This window comes from Dermacentor andersoni, chromosome 10 (genome assembly GCF_023375885.2).
Source record: "Dermacentor andersoni chromosome 10, qqDerAnde1_hic_scaffold, whole genome shotgun sequence".
Classification (NCBI taxonomy): domain Eukaryota; kingdom Metazoa; phylum Arthropoda; class Arachnida; order Ixodida; family Ixodidae; genus Dermacentor; species Dermacentor andersoni.
In genome coordinates this window covers 92,207,849-92,231,780 of record NC_092823.1, presented here as the reverse complement: position 1 = coordinate 92,231,780, position 23,932 = coordinate 92,207,849, and the positions used below count along the sequence as shown (strand labels likewise).

The window sequence follows — 23,932 nt, the reverse complement described above, 5'->3', positions numbered from 1 at the left end:
CTTATCGGTACTGCGGACAGGGAAGGCACGCGACCGCGATGAAACACCCTGCTCCCATTCGTAAACACGTAGTTATGGCCAGAATAGCCCTGAAACAATGTGCCTTGGAAGAGGGGAAAGGGGGGGGGAGCGGTGCGATATGCAGTCGAGAATTATAGAAGGTGGCGTAAGATGATCCTGTTCATCACAGCTTTAGCGTTCACACTCAATGCCTTGCCGTGTGCGTCATACAGCGCAGGATTGTGAAACGCAACACTGCTAGCGCAATGCATTCGTTTGACCGAGTCCGGTTATTTCGACCACACTTGTATTCTAGATAAAAGTACACAAGGGTTGCCTTATCTTTCCCAGCTGTTTCAAGCAGTGGCTTATCCGCCGCGATAGCCAAGTGGCTACGGCGTTGTGCTTCCGAGATTCAGCTCCCGGATTCAATCGCGTGCTTCATGGTCGCATTTCGGAAGACGTGAAACGTTAAAAGTCGCCGCGTACATAAATTTAGGTGCTTATCAGGCAACCCGAAGCTGTCAAAGTTATTCTTGTGTCGTCCACTACTGCACGCCTAATAATCACATCGCGGCTTTCCGACGTATAACTGGAGAATTAATTTTTCCACACAGCATCTCAATACTGTACACCGCAGAGGAATCGGTGTTGCTTCATTAGCGTAGTTTAACATCCCGAAGTGATACTGGGGCTGCAATAGATGGCGCAGTGCCAAATTTGCCCATAAATCGTGCGTTTAAGTGCAGAACATTTTTTTTTACTTTGTCCCCATGTAAATGTGAACCACATCGGTTGAGAATTGAGCCCAAGACCTGGCCTTCAATTGGATAACGGCACAGCTATTGCACCACCACTACGGTTTGAGTGTTGCTTTGCTGTTGCAACACCCGGAACGAGCAGCAGGTCACATTTCCTTTCCTGTCTTTTTTTGCCCCCTTCAGCTCTAGTACGTTTTCTCATAGCTCAACGAGGCATGAATGGAAGGTTGTCAGACGGAAGTCTCCTAACGGAAGGCCGCTTCTGCGTCCACAACAAAAAAGAAAGTCATACGACACGGAGCCTCGAAAGAAAGGCGCGATGGGGAAACCCACCTCGTGCTTTCAAAAAAACACTCGACGCCGCGCATAGGGCCGGCGGAGGGTTGCATGCCGATCCTCAATGCATGGGCAATAGTCTAATTGGGAGCAGTTCGGCGACGGCGCGTAGAAGAAACATGGCTTTGCTAACGGGTCCCGTATCTACGCGTTATCGTCCGTCCCCCCTACCTATATGCGGAACGTTGAGACCCAGCCTCGGCTCCGTTATTGATGTAGGCATCGTGCCCTGCCCGATGGCGTCGCTGGTGTTTCAGCTTCCTACGGGTGCTGCTAACGCCAGTCGTGTCGAGTATGGCGGAAATCAGGTGACACTCTGAACTGCAACACACGCAAGCTGGCTTTGAGGCTTGCTTAAGCTTCATAATTGAAGGCTTGTTACATCCAGGGCAGCTTTAGAACGCATAAATTATTTGTCTTGGTCATCATTTCCTTCAGCCATGCTACACACGCGCGGTTGCACTAGTCTGACAGAACGCGAAAACTCGGAACGGTGGATAACCAGAGGCCATCATAAACACGTAAAGTTGCCTTCAAGGTGTTCCGTCTTCGGCTCACTTGGCTATCTGGACTGGTGCTGCTGTCAGCAGCGAAAGCGTGAGCGGGCGGCTACTATACGTCCTCACTAAAGAGCTTTTACGTCAGCGTTTGCGGTAGGCTCCGCTGCGACCAACGTATTCTAGCAATTTGCGAACAGCCGGTTTGCAGTATCGCTAGTGCGCATGCGCGCAGAGCTCGTGCAGGCGGCGGAAGGCACAATGCTATACAACGGGGCGTTACGCTGAGTTCATTTTGTTGCTTGGTCGTGTTGCAGACAAGCTGACTGCGCGTCGCTCGCTGACGCGCGATAATTAAGAACGCGGAGCCGACGGGGTTCTCCGCAATGCCTCAGCGCGCGAATCCCGAGAAGAGGGGAACGTCAGCAACGCTCAGCTGAAATTGCGTGATATCGCTACACGTTGCCTGTACGCGATGAGCGTAGGAAACGTGAAACTACGCGGTACAAATGACGTCGACGAGACGTTGGGCTACCCTCTCCCCCAGTCATCGTAATGCTCTATACCTGCCCCTCTGCTGACCATAGTTAGGGTGCGTTCTGCTGGAACTCAGCGCTTCTAGTGTAGCGCTGGCGGCATTAGTTTTTCCTTCCTCTTCCTTGGATAGTTTAGGAAGGATTCGTACTTTACAGCATTTCATTTCATGTTGTCATCCGTAGTGAGCAATCGCTGATCCCTGAGGTACGTACTAGATTACACCGGAGTGGCAGCTTCGAAGGCAGTCGTGAGGGTTAAAAAAAAGAACGTGTAATGCCTTGTTTGAGGATCTCATGACTGGGAATTTCTGAAGAAGCACATTTTTTATCTTGACGTCGCTTTCCATTGTTCTTCCTCACTTGATACGCAGTACGGTTTCAGGTGGAATGAAAAGGGAGAGAATAGAGAGAGAGAGAGAGAGATGCAAATGAGAGGAAGGCAGAGAGGTTAACCAGACTTAAAACGTCCGGTTTGCTACCCTGCACTAGGGGAAGGGAAAGGGGAAGTAAAGACGGAAAGAAGAGCGTGACAAAAATGAAAGCGTGAGAAAAAAAATATGAAAAGGGACGAAATGGGGTCATTATAGTCTTTCTAATAGGCCACTGTCACGTAGAAAAGTCAACAGAGCCTTGACCGACTTTTGCTGCGACGACAGTTCATGTCGGCATTCCAAAACTGACTGTTCTGAAAGTGGCCTGTCGTCAAGGCGTGCCAACGCGGTCGCTAGTGACAGCCAGTGCGCGCTGTATCGAGGACAGTGGCAAAGCACGTGTTCGATAGTCTCTTCGCCGCCGCAGTGTCTGCAAGCCGCGCTGTCGTCCATACCGACTCGGAAGGCGAAGGATCTTGTGTAGGCGATACCAAGCCACAGTCGGCAAAGTACTGCTGTTTCGAGTCGAGAGAGCCCAGGTGGGGGTCGAAGTCGAAGGGATGGGTCCAGTCGGTGTAGACGTGTATGCTTTAAGCTGGGTGTGTTCCATAAAGTTTTGATGGCTTCATTTGCAAGCACACGAATTTTCGTTGCAGCGTCTGTTCTTGAGAATGGAATGGAGTCTTGCAAGCCCTCCTCGTGTGCAGATCGTGCTGCTGCGTCGGCATGTTCATTGCCCATTATGCCACAGTGGCTTGGAATCCACTGCTACGTGATGTCGTGTCCTTGCTCGACGAGGTGGGGAAGCAGCAGTCTGATTTCCATAACTAGTTGTTCGTGGGGAAAAGAGAGAGAATACCTCTGGTTCATGTCTAGGTGGAGCGTTACGTCACTCGACAACACCCAATAGCGTCGCAAGAAGCTCGTGTGTGACACCCTTTGCGCGGCGGAATTCATTTCAGATGGGCACATCTGCACGCGAACTCGGAGATATTATTGACACGTGCACTTGTTTATCTTTAGCGTGCGACCCCGTTTCACCGTCTTACAAATGTTATCGAACAGCGCAGGACCTGCCAAGCATGTATCCGAAGTTTCTGGAATGTTATCGATGGTTCCATCGGCTGTCTGTCACCGAACCTTGTGTAATCTGAGTGCATGTATGCGCGACGCGAACAGTATAGAACTTTGTGGAAGACACGCGGGTCCCAGCGATTACTCCGCAACATTCGACGACTGATGTATAAAAAGCGACGCACTTGACCCGCAGGTCAGATTTTCGACGATCGCAGAGTGCGTGCACCGATATCGTTGTTCTTGGAGTGTAGCCTGCTTTTGAGGGCCCAAGTTCGCCCAATAAAACGCTAGTTTCGTATTATTCACTAGTATAGTGCATAATAAAGGCGATATTATCGTTTTCAGTTTGTTGTTATTTCATCATTTTTTTTAGGTTAGCATTCCCTTTTTTAATTTGGTGTTCGATATACCCCTAAACCTTAAACTGATTCATTTCAGTACAGTGTGCACAGCAATGTACAAAACTTATGCGGTGCTAAAGGGAAAAAAATATCAATAGCAGGTGCCCGACTATAACATAATTAGACATTATGGTTTAGTGAATGAGGTAACTGATTGTTAATTGTTAAGTATATGTGCTCATTGCACTTCAGGAGACCTAGAAAAAAAATATCTTGCTAACTACTTTTAACGCGATAAAAAATTCACCGATGAATACCAGACTCCCTAATGCGCAATTCGAGCGCAGCTCTATACGTGTTTTCATTTCTCGATATATCGGCTGGCGCGGACAATCTGTCTCGTGCGGCGCATTGCAGACGGAGCGAAGTGTGGCGTGACTGCTTCGCTGATCAGGAGATCACGAGAGGCAGCGCGTGGGTGATGCATGGGTCCCATTCACAGCAGCAGCCGCAAACAGACATCCGCTCATGCAGCGCTTTGTTTGCATATATGGCATCGGCTGGCGCGCTCGCCGCATGCCATCGGTGAGCCCACGGTTGTCCACTACTCTGGCGCCATTTTGTAGCGGTCGTCGTCGCAGAGTCCGTCTCGCTCGGCACTGCGCTTTTCTTCTCAAGCTTTCGCCATACCCTCCTCCTCCACTTTCGACCTCATGCTGCAGCTGCAGTCTCCGCGTCTCCTTTCCTCCTCGCGCCCTCTTCGCTATCGCCGTCTTTCATCCGCCGCTGCACTCCGTGTGCGCTCTTTCATCCTTAGCTGTGCTCGGTCGCTCTGCTACGCCGAGGGACGACGCCTACGCAAAACACAGGAGCGGGCACCTAAGAGCTGCGATATAAAGAAGAACAAAAGGAACTAATATGCCATTAGTAACAAAAATGTTGGCATATGGATACTTCGCGCACACGCACACACCAAGCATAGGGTCACTACAACAAATGCATTTCCTTTGTTTTCTTTTTTTATATTATCATATATAATTTCCTTCTATATGGGTTTTTGGGTGGAAATTATTCCTCTTCACTTTTTATTGTCGCAAATCTTGTATATAGAACTCTTATAGCTTTACCATTTATTTCCTTTTTTATCTTTTGAGCAATGCTTTATCCTTGCCCTCATAAGCCTTTAAATCTGGTCTCTCTGCTGGCTGTGCATAAAGTGGGAGCCGCTCAAGCTAGACGTTCCTATAATGCTGACAGCAGCGATTTTGATTCCTCCCTATTCGTTCCGTTGTTTAATAACCAGTCATTTGCTGCTATAAAGTACCGCCGTCTCGACCGCATCATTTATTCTAGCTCGTTTCCTCTACCAACGTGGGTTGTTCAGGTCCTTTTTGCTATCATAGCTTTCTTCTCTCCGCCTAACTTTCTCCTCGTGGGAATATTTACCGCCTAATATGGAATGCTTCGAAACACCATGCACGTTGCCGGTGTCAACATCGCCGCTGCGCAAACTTTGTGGCATGGCATACGTCGCATTTATAGGGAAAATCTTCATGCACCCGAGCTGCAGTGCGAAGCTACGAAGAAAACTGATGCTGGTTTTCTCTTGAAGAAAACCACGCAGTTCAAGCAGAATTCGTCGACGTCGAAGCATTTAACTCATGACCAACACTTTTTTTCAACGCACTCACTCTACAACTGTGAGCTAAACAGGAGGCTAGCAGGCGGCACAGTGACGCCTAATTAACCGATAACTCGAAGCACAGGTATGTCGTCTGCTACGACACCTGTAGCCGTCTATACACTTCAGTAATTATTTCACAGTGCGCCACTGTATTGCAGCCAGGAGGCACGGAATATTGAAAGCTTCTATCGCACACACAAACAAGCTGTTTCAAAACTGATTTGAGAGGTCGTTGGCGGCCCATTTAACTTGGCACTGTTCAGCGGCACTCGAGTTGGTCTTTTGAAGGTGCAGTTGATGCTGCCGTAGCCGTTGCTGAAAGGTGTCCGACAGCCCGGCATTTACCGTTTCGTCCGTTTTTTTATCTTCTAGAAAAGTGGAGGAGTGATGTGGCAACATGTGTGCTCGTATACTTCGTACAAGTTCGTTCGTGTCTCCATTGGCGATCAGCGCGCTCCTTCAAAAGTATTTACTTATCGGATGATAGGGCTCGAGTGCCATTATACCGCAAAAAGCTCTTCACCCGGTCGGAACGTCTAGAAACATTTTTTTCTAATACTTATTTGATAGAAAGTCCCGACGTTCTCAAACAAGGGCCACGCCGATGTTTACGCAATGTTCCCAAAGAAGGACCTGGATGTGTTTGACATCCGCCAAGGATTGTATTCTCTGTCATCGTGCGCTAACCCGCCACACAGCAAACGCGCCTAGGTTAGTGATGCTTTTAGTGAGGTGCGTCCTTTATTGCGTCTCCGCACTGTCTCTGTTCTGGAGCGCTCATGTTTGGTCTTCACTTCGAAAGGGCATCATGTTTTATCTGTCTGAAACTCTCCGATTTATCTTTCCGCGCTGAAGAAATAAATTCCTAAAGAAAAGAAAATGGGTTCTCACACCAGGCATTTATTGCAGCAACTTTCTGAGGTCGGAGACTCTTATCGCGTTATTTATAGTACTTATATAAAAGGTGTGTCAAATAAATTTAATTACGGTTCTAAAACATTCTGATGTGCACTGAGAAGCGACTAAAAGCACGTTTTTGGACATATTCTAGAGCAAAATTAAAAATTTTTTTTTATATGGCGGATCATTTTAGGAAACATCGAAGACAGCTATTTGTAAATTCGTGCGTATAACACGATTATTTTTACCACGTTAGAAGGAAAGCCCACGAAATCTGAAAATACCCATGTGCGTAGCATTTCCGTATATTGATATTACTGGGGCTTTCTTTATGAGGAAAAAAATTGATTCCCTAACAGGCATATAAATTGAAATACTGCCAAATCGGACGTTTCCTACAACACTGTGGTTTCCTCCTTAAACAAAGAGAATACTGTGCATCGAGGCACTTCCTATAACCTCATTGAAAGCTTGTTGGTCCGAAATCGCAGACATGCGGAGTGTATAACTTATTCGTGACTGATAATGCCTATCAATATCACACAAAACGTGACAGGTATGCCTCATGGAGTGGCCGACAACATTCTTTGGTCGCGTCCTCCTACAGACGAAACAATTATTCGAAAACTGTATCTAAGGCTAGTAGGGACAGCCTGTATAACTAACAACCCCTTGCCGATGGCGCATGCAGACTTTTCGCACACTCCATATCTGCAGCTGGATACCACCATAATGTTGCTGCAAAGACACTACGTCTTTCCAAGCAACGCCGCCTGCAGAAATATGTACTGACTCTGTTCGCACAGCCTTTGTGTGTCTGGTGGATCCAGAATAAAAGGATAGAGTGTATGATTTCTTGAACTAATATTTTGTGCCACATTTCAGGTTTCGGAGAGTTATGTGGTTAAGCAGAAGCTCTGCATTATGAAAAACAGTGCCGCCGTCATCGTCATCGTCATATTGTTTTATGCCCAAGGCCATTTCGAGTGAGCTCTAATATAGATCTGGCCTACATAAGCAGATTCCGCCCCATGGTTGTAAATATAAGCGTTGCTAGCTTCAGATGCAAGTGTTGTACTGTGGGAATAAGGTCCGCAGCACGTTGTTCAGTGCACAATGTTTCAATACCTGCTTCGTCGGGAGTTATGGAGTGCCTAGGACGGGAGGACCAATAGTTAGCACTACCATATTCAGCGCTTTATGTCGTAGGTAGAAGTGCAGGACCGGTTGGCAATATCGATGGTGGCCTGCTGCTATGTGGCCTTCTTCGTCGGGAGGATTTTTTTAAAATGGAGTTATAAAGTTTCGGCAGCGGGATATTTGCAACAATGTAAATCGTGGGTTTTATCTAAGTGGTGCCAAGCCTTTAGACAATCCAGGGGTGCAATAAAAGGACTTCACTAACTTAGTGTTATTCACTGTCTTGTTGAGCAACTATAACTATATATTCACCGTGAACGTCGTTCACTACTACTTAAAAACAATAAACATTCCTTTAGGGTATTGCTTTAGATGAAAAAATCACCAACAAACAAGACGTGGAGCATAGTGAGAATTATGGAAATGGTTCTTTTACATAAAGATAGTTGGCATGCATTTGACAAATTTTTGAAGGCTTCATCGAAAAGACGTGGGATATGGAAAAGTACCACGTGACCAAACCTATGCTCACGCGAATTTATTTCCAACGCGCTTCCCACGAGCGTTCGAGGCTACCCACCGGCAAGAAGTATCAGTGTGCCTTAGAGAAAGGAAATGAAAACAATGGAATCGCCCTCCACATTTGCCAAGCTATCTTGTCTGAGCGACGAAGCAAGTGAAGCCTGCCACACTGATATAATAATTCATTCCACAACTAGCGCAGCTATCCATCCTAATGCCGTGTTATACAGCGACAAGTAGGACGTGGTAGCTTCTAAAGTTCTGTACGGGTTCTCTGTCCCTATGTGAGTGCACTTGACTCGCTCAGGCCCTCCGCTTGCGGAGAGCCTGAGCCCTTTTCTCCCTCTCTCTATCTTGTCTTTCTATCTCTACCTTATCTTACTCCCTCCCTCTTTCCCGCCACCCAGAGTAGGGTCTCCCTCTATCTACCCTAAACCTCCCCTCCCTCTCTCTATCTTATCTTTCTATTCCCTCTTTCCCGTCCCCCAGAGTATGGTCTCCCTCCCTCTATCTACCCCTCCCCTCCCTCTCTCTATCTTATCTTTCTATTCCCTCTTTCCCGTGCCCCAGAGTGGGGTAGCCACCCACACGTATTTCTGGTTAACATTCCTGCATTATCACTTTATTGCCCCTTCCTCCTCTTTCTGTGACGGACTGCGTGAAGGGCTTGCAGGTTTTGGCGAATAAGGCGATGCATCCCGACGATAAGCATGAAATTCGAACTGCAAGAAACACTGCGGCTTCTAAACGAGCGTTGAGAATAGCCATCCAGTGTCGGTTCGGAACGATCTTATTTTTTTGTCAAACCAAGGGCACCTCAAGACGAAATGGTTGATGTCACCCATCTCGCCAGGTAAGCAAGATTCGAACGATCAGACCATCGCGTCTCAAATAACCAAGCTTGCGTGCTAGTGGAGTAAGACTGAACGCGATACAAAGGAGCAGCCTCTTCCCGTCTCAGGCCATGACTAAGCGTAAGCTTGAATCCCGTCCCCGTAACTGTGATAAAGCGGCCAGACAAAAATGGGAAGTAAAATTCCCTATACCTCATTAGCAACCTTCTGGGTTGCCGTCGCATGTCACCCTTGATGGCGTTGGGGGCAACTGCTTCCTTGGAACTGAAACTACATGTTTTACGTGGCCGTGTTAATCAGGCTAGCGCGAGGGGAAGGGGTGTAAGTGGGTCGCCCGCGCGCCAGTTTAACCTGGCACGAATCTATAAACGCCGCATTATGCGCGTAATTCCCGAAGTCGGGAAGTTGCCAATGGCCAGTTAGCGCGGCGACCCTCATCGGAGAAAAGCCATGCGAGGGAGCCGTTAATTCCAATCGTCCACCCACCCGGGGCCACGATGGCAACGCATAACGCACAGTACGCCTTGTTAAGCGTGCCGGTGAAACTGCTTTCCAGGCTGGGGGTGAAGACACACACCAGGAGGCGCTGTTTAGTCCAAGCCGCGGGCGACGTCGTTCATTCGATGAGGGGAGGGGGGTGGGCAGAAGCTTGCAACATCGCTTAATTAATTGCGTGCAGCAGTGCATTAGCTTGTAGTTAGTCCTGTCTATTGCGGACTCGAAGAAGACACATGGTGTTTGGGTCACGCAACTGCCTGACGTTATTTACCATGCTTCCTTCCATGCGTGCATGGGCATTATCCTCATCCCAAGCACTTACCGTAAGTTTCTTCTTAGTTTTAATTTAACAAAGCCCTGAAACGTTCCCTTCGACTGTATGAACGACATCAGACAATTTTTATCGTGACTCAGCGTAGGGCACGTGACAGTGTGGCCGCTTAAGTAGTAAGCTGCACCGAACTTGAAGGATGGTTGATGATCGTTGGCGGCGTTGCGCGAAATGCGGGAATAGTGCCCGCCTTTTCGGTGCTCATAACCGTAGCTTCCCCAGGTTACGGGTTTGAAGGCGTAATGACCCGGAACGCATGCAACGTAGGTGTTCGGAGCCTTGTTCGACAGAACACTGCAGCCGAGTTTTGCGCGGTAAATATGCAACGTAGATGCCATACGAAATGGTTAGTAAGCATAGCTTGGTGCAATTTTTCTAGATTGTAGTTGTGTAAACGCTTGAATATACGGTTGTTGCGCTGGTCAGCGAGAGACTTGGTGAATTCTTTTTTCTGGATGAGATGGGCAGACGCATTCCTCCGAGAATATGCAATCGCAGGTGATGCGCATGCGCGCCGGACACGCTGGATGTAGTGAGGTTGTCTTACGGTAATTGAACAATGTTGGCACAAAGGGGAGAACAGAAGTTTGGACTTCGGTTTCACCAGAAAGGTTATGAATAACCGTGTAAGAAAACTAATCAACTCGAACTATAGTTTCTTTGGAATTTCCTGAATATGCATGGTTAATTTTGACATGAAATAAACTTGTTTTGAACGCAATCCCTTTAATTTACCCTCTGCGTGCGTGCGTGCGTGCGTGCGTGTGCGTGTGCGTGTGCGTGTGCGTGTGTGTGTGGTAAACGTTCTTGAAGAAGAGAAAAAATAACGGAAAGGAAATGGCAGCCAGTTGAGGATTTACTGATATATCCGACAATTCGCCGGTGTGCTTTAATAAAATTGTTCGCAATAAACATTTTTTGCCCAATGTTGTGCAAGGAGCCAAAGCGCTTCTTTCGATTCATGTTATGACGTGATCAAGGACAATCGTGAAAGAAAAATGAATAAAAACTGCATTGCCCCAAAAGAAAGGTATCATTGTAATGTTTCATTGTTATGATTACCATAATCATTTATAGCCTATCTTTATGTCCCCTGCAGTGCAAAGGCCCTCAACCCCTCCCTAGCGAAAATGGAATCGAGGTAAAAAATACAAAATGATGCATATATAATACGAGAATTGCTCTCAGTTTAAAAGAATACAATATTGATTAGTGCTTGCGGGAAAAGGTTTTTATCGCTGTTTAGTATTAGCTTATGCCTAATCACCGTCTTCAATTAATTTTTCACATGCAGACTAAAGCATGTTACTTTGTGTAGTGACAAGGAGAATAGGTTATTCATATGGCTAAATGTACAGCACAATTATAGCTACTAATTAAAAAAATAAGCGAAAGACTCCATCCAGAAAATCATACGCGTTTAAATTTTTTGGTTTTCTCGCATAAAAGAATGCCCCGCACCCCAGTTGCTAGAACCAGCAGTAGATCAATACCGCAAGAGTTGTAATAAATTACCACAAACTGATATAAATTATTATACGCTGAGTCTGCTTATAAGTGAACCGATTTCCTCTCAACCGATGAGAAACTTTCTATCCTTACTTCGGCAGAAAAGCTCGTAACTCTGCCTTTTTGTCAACCATCCTTTTTCAAGGATGGCATAACATGAATTCTACAGCTTTTGAGCGGGCGAAAAATCCTAGAACCGCAGAACGGAAGAAAAACAGAAAAAGGGAACAGTTATGCTACATAACGCGGCATAGCTCTAGAGGCTGGGACATCATACAGGCCGAAATTGCTGTGACCAGGCCATTCTCTAAACTGAAGTTTCGGAAGCGGCCTAACCCGCAAATTCCGATAAGGAATAAGAAACAATAAATAAAAAAATACTCTCGCTGGCACGAGAACGAAATTCTGTCGGCATGTTGTTGCCAAGCGTGTGGAATAGAATTTTCAATAGAGAGCGATAGCGCAACGTGCCTTATATGTATGTGTATGACACGATATATTGGGTCAGCGACTTCAAGCGAGCTCCACGAAAAAAAGAATACAGAGTCAGACCGGGAAGCACATTGTCCGACACGTGCGGGTCAGGTGAATTGAAAATTTATTGCACATTAAAAACAAAGAAGCAAGAAAATGGCCACAAATACCTTTGTAATTTATTTTTATACGCTTCAAAACCGTAATACACCTTTCCACCGATGTCCGGTCAAACAAAAAAACCATGTCGTGGTATACAGTTTTCAGTTCGCTTCAGAAATCTAAGGCACGCTCTGCTTTCCGAGGTTTGCCCAGTGCGGTAAAAATATTGATTTTGGTTGGGTTTTTCGATTCCTGACGGGGAATGCTGTGTTCAGATTCGTATCTGCAGCCTTGTATCTTCGCGAAACCTTCGCCAATTTTAGTTCCTCGTCAATGTAACAGAAAGTTGCGTGATGATTTGATTCCACAGCGCGAACTGGAAATATTCGCAGATATAAGTTCTAGAGCTGTTCTAGACATTATGTTGGGGCGATAGTCAAAAGCCAGGAGAAACAGAGGCACAAACATATTTCCATTACTGTTGCAGCCAAATGGACCTTATGAAAGAAATGCAATGGACTACTTCCCCAATCCCGGACACGACGACGGCCTTGAGGAATAGGGGTTTTGTATTCGTGCCTGGACGCTGTGGTATTGACTCCGAGAAAAGAAAAGGAGCAAACTGAACTCTCAAATGACCACAATGCTACACACTGAAATGCTAGACGGATACAAGGGCAGGGCCAAACATTTTCATAGACGTTGTTAGTTATTATAGTGCAGGCTGTAAAGTACGCTTCACAATTGCCTTGGCGGACCTGTAGAATAGTATGACGGGTTCAGCGCGTCTTAGGCAAAGACTGTACTCAAATAGGCGGCCCCATGGGTGGCTTTCTTTTCAACCTGTGAGTTTGACAGTTGCCTCAGTTGCGCCTATCTTCACTTTATGAGGTTTTATAGACGGTTTTTCGTGATTACGTTACGCTTTTGTCGAATGGCAACCTTGGGTACACCAATCTACCCGCGCAATATCCAAGTTTGGTACTGAGATTGGGCTTGATCTCAAAGCGTTTCTCAGAATGTGGTGCGCCGCATTCCGGGGGCAAGATGTATATACGTTGATGGTTCCTTCAAGTCGGGAGCATGTTATTCTTTTTTTCTTCTTAACGGCTAAGCCTATTCTTTCAGGAGATCACTGAGTTGATGATTGCCCATTTCTTGGAATAAAGGTGAGGTACCTATTGCGGTCGTAACGAGAAGCTCCCGTTGGCTTTCGAAGAGTGCTTGTGACTACATTCCTTATTTTATTCTTTGTAAAGTTATATTATAGTGTACGTTCTGGTCATTCCGAGAAAATGTTCGCGATACGCATCCTCTTTGAATTCTCTTATCCGAGTGGGATCATGTGGATTGCGAAGTGGATGCTCCCACCCATTTACGCAGTTTATGCCAGTTTTAAAGTGGCCTAAATACATTCCTCACTCCAGAAATTTCGCCGAGTCATGTAATTGTGAACCCCAACCTGAACTTGCCGCGCACCCTGATCATAGGATATGAAGTGGTACTGATGAATTTCATGCCAGACACTAGAAGTTCCTTATATCCGGGGTCGCATTTTCAGGCGGGGCGGAGTTCCAGTTCTGGCCAGCATTGCAATCAGTTTGCGTCAAGAGTTATGAAGACATCTTCAACAACTGTTAATGAAAAGCATTTGTCTCTGCAACTTAACATCGCTTTCATTGACAAAAAAGAAGGCAAGAAATGTTCATTGTGTAGCTATTACGTAAACTGTTTTTGGCGCACGAACCTACGAGACACACAACACAGCTTATAATAAGTGTGTACATGTATGACTGCGTTTTTGTTTGAGAACGCGACCTTCGCGCCAAGTTTTTCAAGCATTCCGCACAGCCGCCATTTTGTTTGAGGAGCAAAGCAGCCCGCATAATTTTTTTACTGTGATGATGTCTTCGCTAATGTGTATATTCTGCCGGCTTCGCCAGTATTCAAACAAAAATAGACGCAGCTGCATCCCGCTTAGGCATCCATTTAGCCATGCACGGCCAGCATTGGAACACGACATCAGACGGTCACTTTCTGGGATGGGATACTTCCACTTTCGCGAGATTTCGCGTCACTGCCGCCGCACTCATGGGCGCCACCTAGTGACGGTATTCTTGGCACGTGTGCGAAGTGCACTCTCAGCAGTGTGGCAACAACGCTGTCGCCTGTGGTTGGGGAGGCGAACGGTGGTAAGTAAAAGGAAATGCCGTAAATGATTGCGCGAACATACACCACCTGCACTCTTCTTTTTCTCATATTAAAAAAAAAACAGTGTCTAGAATGGGATTACTTGGTGCTTATGTCTGAGCATTATTATTATTATTATTATTATTTTTTGCTGAAAGGTTATCAATCGGGATGACGCTTTTAACCACTTGCACGTGAAGACCTGCATGAGGAAGCACAGTTCAGAGCGTTTCGTTGACCCAGTTCACCAACTTCCTTCTCTAAAAGCAGGGACTGGAGATAAATTGCTGGAGGCTGCGCCTAATTTCCTGCCTCCCTGCCATCATTACTCTCCTTACACGATTTTGCAGGCCCTCCTTCCCCCGACTTTCCGCAATGTGACAGACTCAGCACTATCTTCCATCCCTCTTGCGGACGAGACCATCGAATTTCGTGTCACCACAAGGGTTGTTTGATAGCATTGCACTATAAACAGCACGGGCATAAATGAAAAAAAAATGACCACAAAAGAACAGACATAAAAGACACTTGCAAACTTTGACTTGCATTCCTTTGACTCATCTGTTAAGATTGGCGTAGTTGATGGTATTGCTATACGGTATGAGCTTCTTTTTGTGGAAAGCTTGAGCCTTATGTTTTCAAGTACAAAGAGCTCAACGATTTATCACGATTGGCAACATGCCGTTTTCGTTCCACTTTACCATCATCACGTGGGGCGTGAGTAAAGATACCATTATACTTGAAGCGTGACTTTTTTTTCACGAAGCGGCATATTGTGTTTGTGATTGAGCTGTAGGGAGCTCCACTCCTACCGCAGGAGTTGTGCAATTCTGCGGATATTAAGATTTACTGTGCGTTTATACGATGTTTTACGTATGTGCAATGCCTGAAGATTTTAGCGTATTTCTGAGCGTGGGAACATCGCGTCGTAGGGAGCAGCCGGAAATAAATAGACTGTCCGTTTTAGCTTTGAAATGATAACGGAGCTGACGTAAAACCTCTGTCATTAAGAGTGAGCAAATAAGCTTAGATTGACAACTATAAGCTAACAAACAGGAACAAAATTACGTCATGACAGGGTTCTTCCTGGTAGTCGATTGATGGAAAATGTTCGCCTCCGAAGTCTCTTCCACTCCGACTCTCTTCCACGCGTGTGGTTACATCGTCAGGGCCTGTTTTCTTCTAAACGTCTGTTGAGCTTCTAAGGAGCAGTTTTAGGAATGCATGGACAGACAAAAAAATACTGATGTAAAATATAAGAAAGTTTTCCAGTAATTTTAAACCTTGCTTCGCCAAATGGAAGTTTGCCAACCTTTAGGCTGCACGCAGTAATAAAAGAAGCCATACTTCTGTTGGGCTATGATAATCATGCTCATGAAGTTGCAAACACGGAAACGTATATTTTTTCTACGGGTTTAAAGGTCAGTAAGCCTGCTATATAGCCAGTGTTTTCCACTTCAAACACAGCCATGCCCCAAGCAACTGCGTAACGTGCACAGCATGCGAGATCATAAGGGCCAGCAACGTCGGACGAGTAAGTCGCTGCACTCATCAGGTTTCTCACCGCAGTCACATAGATAGATAGATAGATAGATAGATAGATGGATGGATGGATGGATGGATGGATGGATGGATGGATGGATGGATGGATGGATGGATGGATGGATGGATGGATGGATGGATGGATGGATGGATGGATGGATGGATGGATGGATGGATGGATGGATGGATGGATGGATGGATGGATGGATGGATGGATGGATGGATGGATGGATGGATGGATGGATGGATGGATGGATGGATGGATGGATGGATGGATGGATGGATGGATGGATGGATGGATGGATGGATGGATGGATGGATGGATGGATGGATGGATGGATGGATGGATGGATGGATGGATGGATGGATGGATGGATGGATGGATGGATGGATGGATGGATGGATGGATGGATGGATGGATGGATGGATGGATGGATGGATGGATGGATGGATGGATGGATGGATGGATGGATGGATGGATGGATGGATGGATGGATGGATGGATGGATGGATGGATGGATGGATGGATGGATGGATGGATGGATGGATGGATGGATGGATGGATGGATGGATGGATGGATGGATGGATGGATGGATGGATGGATGGATGGATGGATGGATGGATGGATGGATGGATGGATGGATGGATGGATGGATGGATGGATGGATGGATGGATGGATGGATGGATGGATGGATGGATGGATGGATGGATGGATGGATGGATGGATGGATGGATGGATGGATGGATGGATGGATGGATGGATGGATGGATGGATGGATGGATGGATGGATGGATGGATGGATGGATGGATGGATGGATGGATGGATGGATGGATGGATGGATGGATGGATGGATGGATGGATGGATGGATGGATGGATGGATGGATGGATGGATGGATGGATGGATGGATGGATGGATGGATGGATGGATGGATGGATGGATGGATGGATGGATGGATGGATGGATGGATGGATGGATGGATGGATGGATGGATGGATGGATGGATGGATGGATGGATGGATGGATGGATGGATGGATGGATGGATGGATGGATGGATGGATGGATGGATGGATGGATGGATGGATGGATGGATGGATGGATGGATGGATGGATGGATGGATGGATGGATGGATGGATGGATGGATGGATGGATGGATGGATGGATGGATGGATGGATGGATGGATGGATGGATGGATGGATGGATGGATGGATGGATGGATGGATGGATGGATGGATGGATGGATGGATGGATGGATGGATGGATGGATGGATGGATGGATGGATGGATGGATGGATGGATGGATGGATGGATGGATGGATGGATGGATGGATGGATGGATGGATGGATGGATGGATGGATGGATGGATGGATGGATGGATGGATGGATGGATGGATGGATGGATGGATGGATGGATGGATGGATGGATGGATGGATGGATGGATGGATGGATGGATGGATGGATGGATGGATGGATGGATGGATGGATGGATGGATGGATGGATGGATGGATGGATGGATGGATGGATGGATGGATGGATGGATGGATGGATGGATGGATGGATGGATGGATGGATGGATGGATGGATGGATGGATGGATGGATGGATGGATGGATGGATGGATGGATGGATGGATGGATGGATGGATGGATGGATGGATGGATGGATGGATGGATGGATGGATGGATGGATGGTCACAACATGTAACACACTTCACAATGACCCCGTAATTATTTTCAAGACCTCGTACTTTTGTGCTACTGCGAAATGAATCTGTCCCGCAAACCACACACTAATGCTTAAGTGTCCCATGTTATGTGCGGTAATCAGAGCAGTCACTGATGATACCTCAGAATGTCCCGCCTGTCGGACTGTCAGGGTCATTTTAATGGCTTAATTTATAGAGATAACGTCGGGTAAACGCGATAACGAATCTCACTCGCTGTAGTGAAGTTGGATGACTTTGGGTGTGATCCTGAATGTTAAGAACGGGTCTAGCGTGAAAACACAATCTTGTGCCAGTGGTATACTGCCAGTTAAGGCACTCTATCTATCACTTCCGCTGCGTGAAATATTAAACCAAAGTTCGAATGTTGTTTACAAGGCAGACTTTTGAGCGGTCGCGGGAAAAAATTCTCCCGTCGACTGTAAATTCAAGGAGAGCTGCAGAGTGCACAGCGTAGTCGGTAATCAATGAGAAGGAGGAAAGGAAAATGTGCATTAGGCTGCAAAGAACAACGCCACCTGATAAAAGCCACTGACTCCGACTAACCTATCAGAAGAGTAAGCAACTACGCGTGAGGCTATTTCACTGAGCCAGAGCTCTCACTTTGATGTCGTGTCGCAAGCGAAACGTAGAAAGTGCTTGGTTAGGTAATCATTGAACCGGTTTCAATAAAATTTACTCCGTTAAAGAGGCACCTTCTACTGAGGTTTCTTCCTCGAAGTCTTGACCAGCGCCCCACATTTATTTCAGCACATTGTCAAAATTTATGTGCGCGCAAATAAAAAGATATATTTGCTCATATATAGAGCAGTACAAGAGCAGGGACATATCTCGCAGTTTGTGAGCAGCGTTTCTTGTAGCGTCGAAAGCGCAACCTTCGTAATGGTCAGAGTTACTCAGCAGGCCGGGGACTTTCAATTATCAACAGAGGTGGAAGAAAGAATGCCTCAGCGGCCAGCATTTCGTCTAGGGAACTTGTCTTTGTCAGGGCGACAGCTGCTTTCCATGACTGCGATTACAGAGATCACATTCCCCTGCTCCTAATTGTGGAGGGGAAAAGTGGGTGAGGGAAGTAAAAGTATTTAAAAAGGAGATGGGGCTATTTAGTCGTAATAGCGAGATAATTTGGGAGGGGGTGCGGTGGCGAAGAGTACTTTTGGTCTTGCCAAAATTAAAGTTTACTATCTCTTCAATTTGAATATAAAGTGGCTTGTGAAAAAAAAAAGAAACTAAGTGGGGCTGGGGATGTGATCAGCTCTGTTGTGGTAGGTTGTAAAGTGATAATATATAAGTGCGGTTGTTTGCTTGCTTTCTAATTATTTACCGAATAGCTTTGAAAGCGCCTTTAGAAACGTTTATTTCTCCCAGATACAGAGGGTTGAACTTGTACGTAATATATTGCACTAAATATTTTCCTCTCTTTGGGATCAAGTGTTTGACTGCAAAACATGCTGTCAGAATAAAATGTTCCTCGTCTACGCGTAGCAAGCGTTTTCTACTGTGCTGGTAATATGTCTGTGTAATCCAACACTCTATCATTGGCTCTTTTCTTTCGCAATTTATTAAAGCTGGGAGAGCGAACATTCCAGCGTGTTCAATTGGTAAGCTGTCACGAAGTATCCCTTTTCACTCTTGTTATTATGATTTTCTTGCTTTGAGTGAATGAATGAGTGAATGCTTCTATCTCAATGAAAACTTACTCCACAGTGATTGCTAGCACAGAGACTGTGCAGAAATAACACTGCACTTGTCGAAACTGGATTCGTCTGTAGGTAGATACAACATAGTGACTTCTTTTTTCCAAAGAGACCGTGTTCAGACGATTCAGATAAGATAAGATAAAGTCATGTTTTTGTGTTCGGTCTGCCGCCACCTCCAGGTCAACATAGTAGGCCATACTCTCAGCGAGTCTGCACCTCAAAAATATTAAACAAGTTTTTGTGGAATTGCGGGGTTTTCTGTAGCGCGTTGGTATTGCAACTGTGAACACAGATATCCTGCTACGCAAACCACTAAAGCACTGTCGGAAAAAATATAGCAAACTGTTCATTGTGCTGAGCGCTAATTATGAAAGATGCCGACAAAGACGAAGCAACCGATTCGAGCAAGCACCTCGTGTCCTCTAACCATCGCTCAGCCGGCTACTCAACAACACAGTAGTGGCTTACTCAAATGACCGCCAAAAATACGAAACTCTATAAGCACCAGAAGCAGTGCGGTTTCGTTTTGCTTGTCTTTGGCATGCAGTTCGCATTCAGTTCGTACTCGTTTCGTGCAGAAAACACGAAAATGTGCATTCCGGTGCGACTGGAATACACAAACTCGTTTTTGTTTCTTCGTCGTTGGTAACATTCGAAGTTTCGCGGTGTATGCCTGTGGCGGGCGAAAAACGTAACCCTTGCTTATACGGGCTCAATGAAATCAAACACGCTAGCGCTCTCCGCGTGATAGGCAACGTCTGCCTTGCTAGGGCTTTCGCGGACCATCGTCTCTATGGCCTTCCCTGGCCTGTCGCAGCGTATTGTAGGCAGCGGTGGATAACTTTCCTCAGCCCACTGCACACTTGTATCAATAATCAATTCGCGTATATATATGATAATGATCCAGGACATATAAACAAGGGACGTTTAATATCCACTGCACATGTAGCGCACTCAATGCAGTTTCTACTATACTGTCATCAATGCTTGCGCAATGGCGTGAACGATTTGTGAAATGACAGTACCACTACCCATAATCCTTGTAATTATAGGCAATGAGTCGCGGTACTCTAGTGCCTCCCTATCGGTGCGAGCGTGAATATGGAATATGAAAGCGGCAGTTTGTTCTTTTCCAAAGTGAGCGTGTGTTCTGAGTAAAGCGCGCCTTTCAGTCAATCTTGAGCTGCGAGTTTTTGCTTTGGGTTCCACGATGGGGGCCACCATTCCACGTATATAGCGTGCCTGTCCTCGCAAGTACAAGCGATTTCGGCTCTTAATGAGCGTGGATATCTAATTATTTTCTCGACTCCTTCTCGATGACGAGGCCTTGAGCAAGAATAAGGTGCAGTTCATCGGCTTTGCGAGGATGTGCAACTGTACTCTCTCTTGAATGTGACACTGGTTTAGTGGTACGCCCAGTACCGCCAGTCCTCTCCCGAGTCGCACTATACCAGCTGCAACGTTGCGAAGGAGTTCGCACATTGAACTGTTTCCAAGACCCAGTTGAAAATGACAACAGAGGTTGTGTTCAGTACTACAGAAATTTCTGTTGTACAACAGGATTTTTCTGTAGTAACTACAGATTCCTGATGGAGCGACAGACTTTTCTGATGTACAACAGACATTTCTTGTTGTGACTACAGAAGTACAGTCTGTCGTATGTCTGTTGTTACAACAGAAAGCTGAAGCTCTACAACAGATTTTTGTAGTACTACAGAAAAATTTGTCATCACTACAGACACCCTGTTGTCCCAACAGAAATGTTCCTGAAGTAACCCGAAAAACTTCTGTAGTGCTACAGAGAGCTGTTGAAATACTACAGAAACCTATTGTGGCAACAGGCCCCCAATTGTCACAACAGAAGTGTTCCTGAAGTAATGCGACCAACTTCTGTTGTACTACAGAAAAATGATGTACGACAGAAACCTATTATTGCAACAGGCCCCCAGTTGTCATAACAGAAATGTTCCTGAAGTAATGGACAAACTTCTGTTCTACTACAGAGAACTGTTCCACAACGGAAACCTATCGTCGCAACATGTACCCAATGATGACAACAGAAGTGCACAGAAATTGTGCGATGCGACAAGCTTCTGTAGTGCCCAGTTGAAAATGACAAGAGGAATTCCTGTCGCAACTACAGGAATTCTGTTGTACGACAGAAGTTCTTGACATTTCTTAATTGAGTGACATTTCTGACGTTACGACAGAAATTCTGATGTCGCAGCAGAAGCATTCTGTCGCGAATGCCAATAGTTATGAAGTCGCAACAGAAACGTTTTGTCGCGACAACAAGAGTTCTGAAGTCGGAACAACAGCTTTATATCCTGACAGCGACTCCGACGTTACGACACCAATTCTGACGTCGCAGCAGAAACTTTCGGTCGCGACGGCGAAGAGTTCCGAAGTCGCAACAGAAGCGCTTTCCGTCGCGGCCCTTTAAAATTGTATGTTAGTTTCGCATCGGTGGTGTACACTGTACTTTTCTCTTGCGCGGTGTTCAATCGCGCTTCTCTGAAGCCGGCAATGCTGATGGCACCAACACCGGTATTAAAGTCGACGTGGCGAATAGTTATAATTGTGCCGTGACGACGCGGCACCAGCAACGCCTAACCGGCGTCCTCAAGATCGGCCGCTGATCAAAATCATACCATCTGTGGGAATGGCTGCGTATCCGTTTCATTTTTGTTTTTTTGGTAAGATGTGGCACACAGGCCTGTGGACTTACATGTGCTGTTACACTGACACATTAGTTAACTTCCCAGAAATATTTCACAAGCTTATGCGAAGCGGAAAAGAAGATTTGGGTTGTTCCACAAAGTTGCGTGAAAAGCTGTCTCGCTCGGGTCTCATTAATCTGGTACAGTGCTGCCGTGAGAAGCCAGTATGCTGTCAGAAAGAACTCTCATCCACGAATGTTTATGTAGCTATTTTGCATTGAACACACGAATTATATGCGCGCTCAAAAGTGTAAAGAACGAGAGACAACTGTCGAAACTAGCAGTAATAACCCTAAAAGTCAACGTTGTCTATTACTGAATTTCTTATTTAATATGGATATTGTACATCAAAATCGATTTTCTAGCACTCCACGATGTACCTGTCGATGGTACGAACACTCTTGCTCTTCTAGAGATGCGGCACTTGACGTGGTGGATAGGGGATCTTGGCTCTTAAAATCGAAATATAAACATCAGCGCATCAGCACGTCGTACTATTGACATGGCCAAAATGTACATTCGAAAAGCATGTCAGGAGTGGTGCAGTGGTAAGATGCCGGGCTCGGAATCGTGAGGTCGCAAGTTCGAATCCTAGGCAGAGACGGTATTTTTTTTTTTTTTCATTTTTTTTTACTTTTATATTTTTCTTTTTTGTACTAACAAATTTACATAGCCTTAAGGGGGTCTCTGTCAATATTTAATTAAATATTGATTAAGAACTACAGAACTTTCTACTACAGGACATCACACTACAAACATCAGAACTACAGACAACAGAACTACAGGCAACAGAACTACAGGCAACAGAACTACAGAAACAACGTCCCAAAATACGACAGACTGTGAAAATTTCCTGTTGTGTTTTTCAACTGGGGAAGGTCATCGCGCGAAAAGGGGTTTATGAAATCTAGCCGCAATTAAAGCTTACCGAGGCGAAATTCTGGTTTATGTATACAAAAAACAGAAAAGGCGCACTGAGGTACAGAAAAAGACGGCGTCCGAGACACTTCTAATTTTGTTCTTCTATTTTCAACAGATACGCCAGACGGGAATACTGGAGAAACGTCTAGCAAGGGCGTTAGTACCGAGAAAGAAGAGTAAAATAGGTAGCGTTCGATGCTTCTTTTTTCGTTCAGATGTTCTTTTTTTGGTTTTTTTTTCCAAGAAACTCGAAATTTCGTGGGGCAATTGTAAACAACGAAATGCAGCAAGCAAATAAACAAAAACGAAAGCGCTGATTGTATCCCGAACTGGCACCGAGTGTGCTGATTTTGTGCTAATGAAAGACGCAATGCAGTAATCACTCTTTCGCTTAAAAAAAAAGTGGCCAGAGAAAACATTTCTTAACCCCGTCATCGCTCTATAACGTAAACAAGCTATAAAACCAGTCACTGTGGCTGGGTGCCTAGGGTACTCTGCTGCTGAGTACAATAACGCGGCCTCGGTGGACTCTCTCGACCGCCGTATTATGCGGCTGACATAATGCGAAAAAAAAAAAGAAAATGGTCGCTTGCCAAGCACCGGGTATACACGTCACCAGAAACAGATAACAAAGTTTGGCGGTAACAATTACTTCGGATCCCCAACCCCTGCATAGGCCATCACAGTTTCAGTATGACTTCCAGACGGTAAACTTCGTTACTGTGTCAGTTCATTTATTGATCCATTGTCGTGATCGATCAGCGAATCTGGTACATCACTGCGTGTACGGTACTCTTTCAGCACGTTAAAATCAATTAATCAAGCATTGAAATGAAATAGTAATACATTTTTTTATGAAAGACATCGCATATATATATCTATATCTATATATATATATATATATATACCGGTGCACTAGGTGTATGTTCCTTTTCTGCTTTTTTAACGATGGCGTTTTCGAGGTTTCATAATAATGAATGGATTGAAATCACAAAGTTCTCGGGACCCTCCTTTTTTTCACATTTTGTGAACTTTGCTGTTCTGGCAACGGTAAACTTAAGCTCCTGCGCTCCTTTGACCCCTATGACGAACATGCTAATTAGAGCCCGACCCTGTAGCTCTCACATGCTAACACCCTTTTTTTTATCTAGCACTGTTCGTTTTACCAAGAGCCAAGGGGGCTCTTGACGTTTCA

The 23,932-nt window shown here is 45.6% G+C and overlaps 1 protein-coding gene across 3 annotated transcripts in view; it reads right to left on the bottom strand.

The window, feature by feature from the left end:
- LOC126544331 (uncharacterized) overlaps window positions 1-23,932 on the bottom strand; it is a 190,615-nt gene that overhangs the window by 99,579 nt on the left and 67,104 nt on the right. The gene's annotated exons all lie outside the window — the stretch shown is intronic.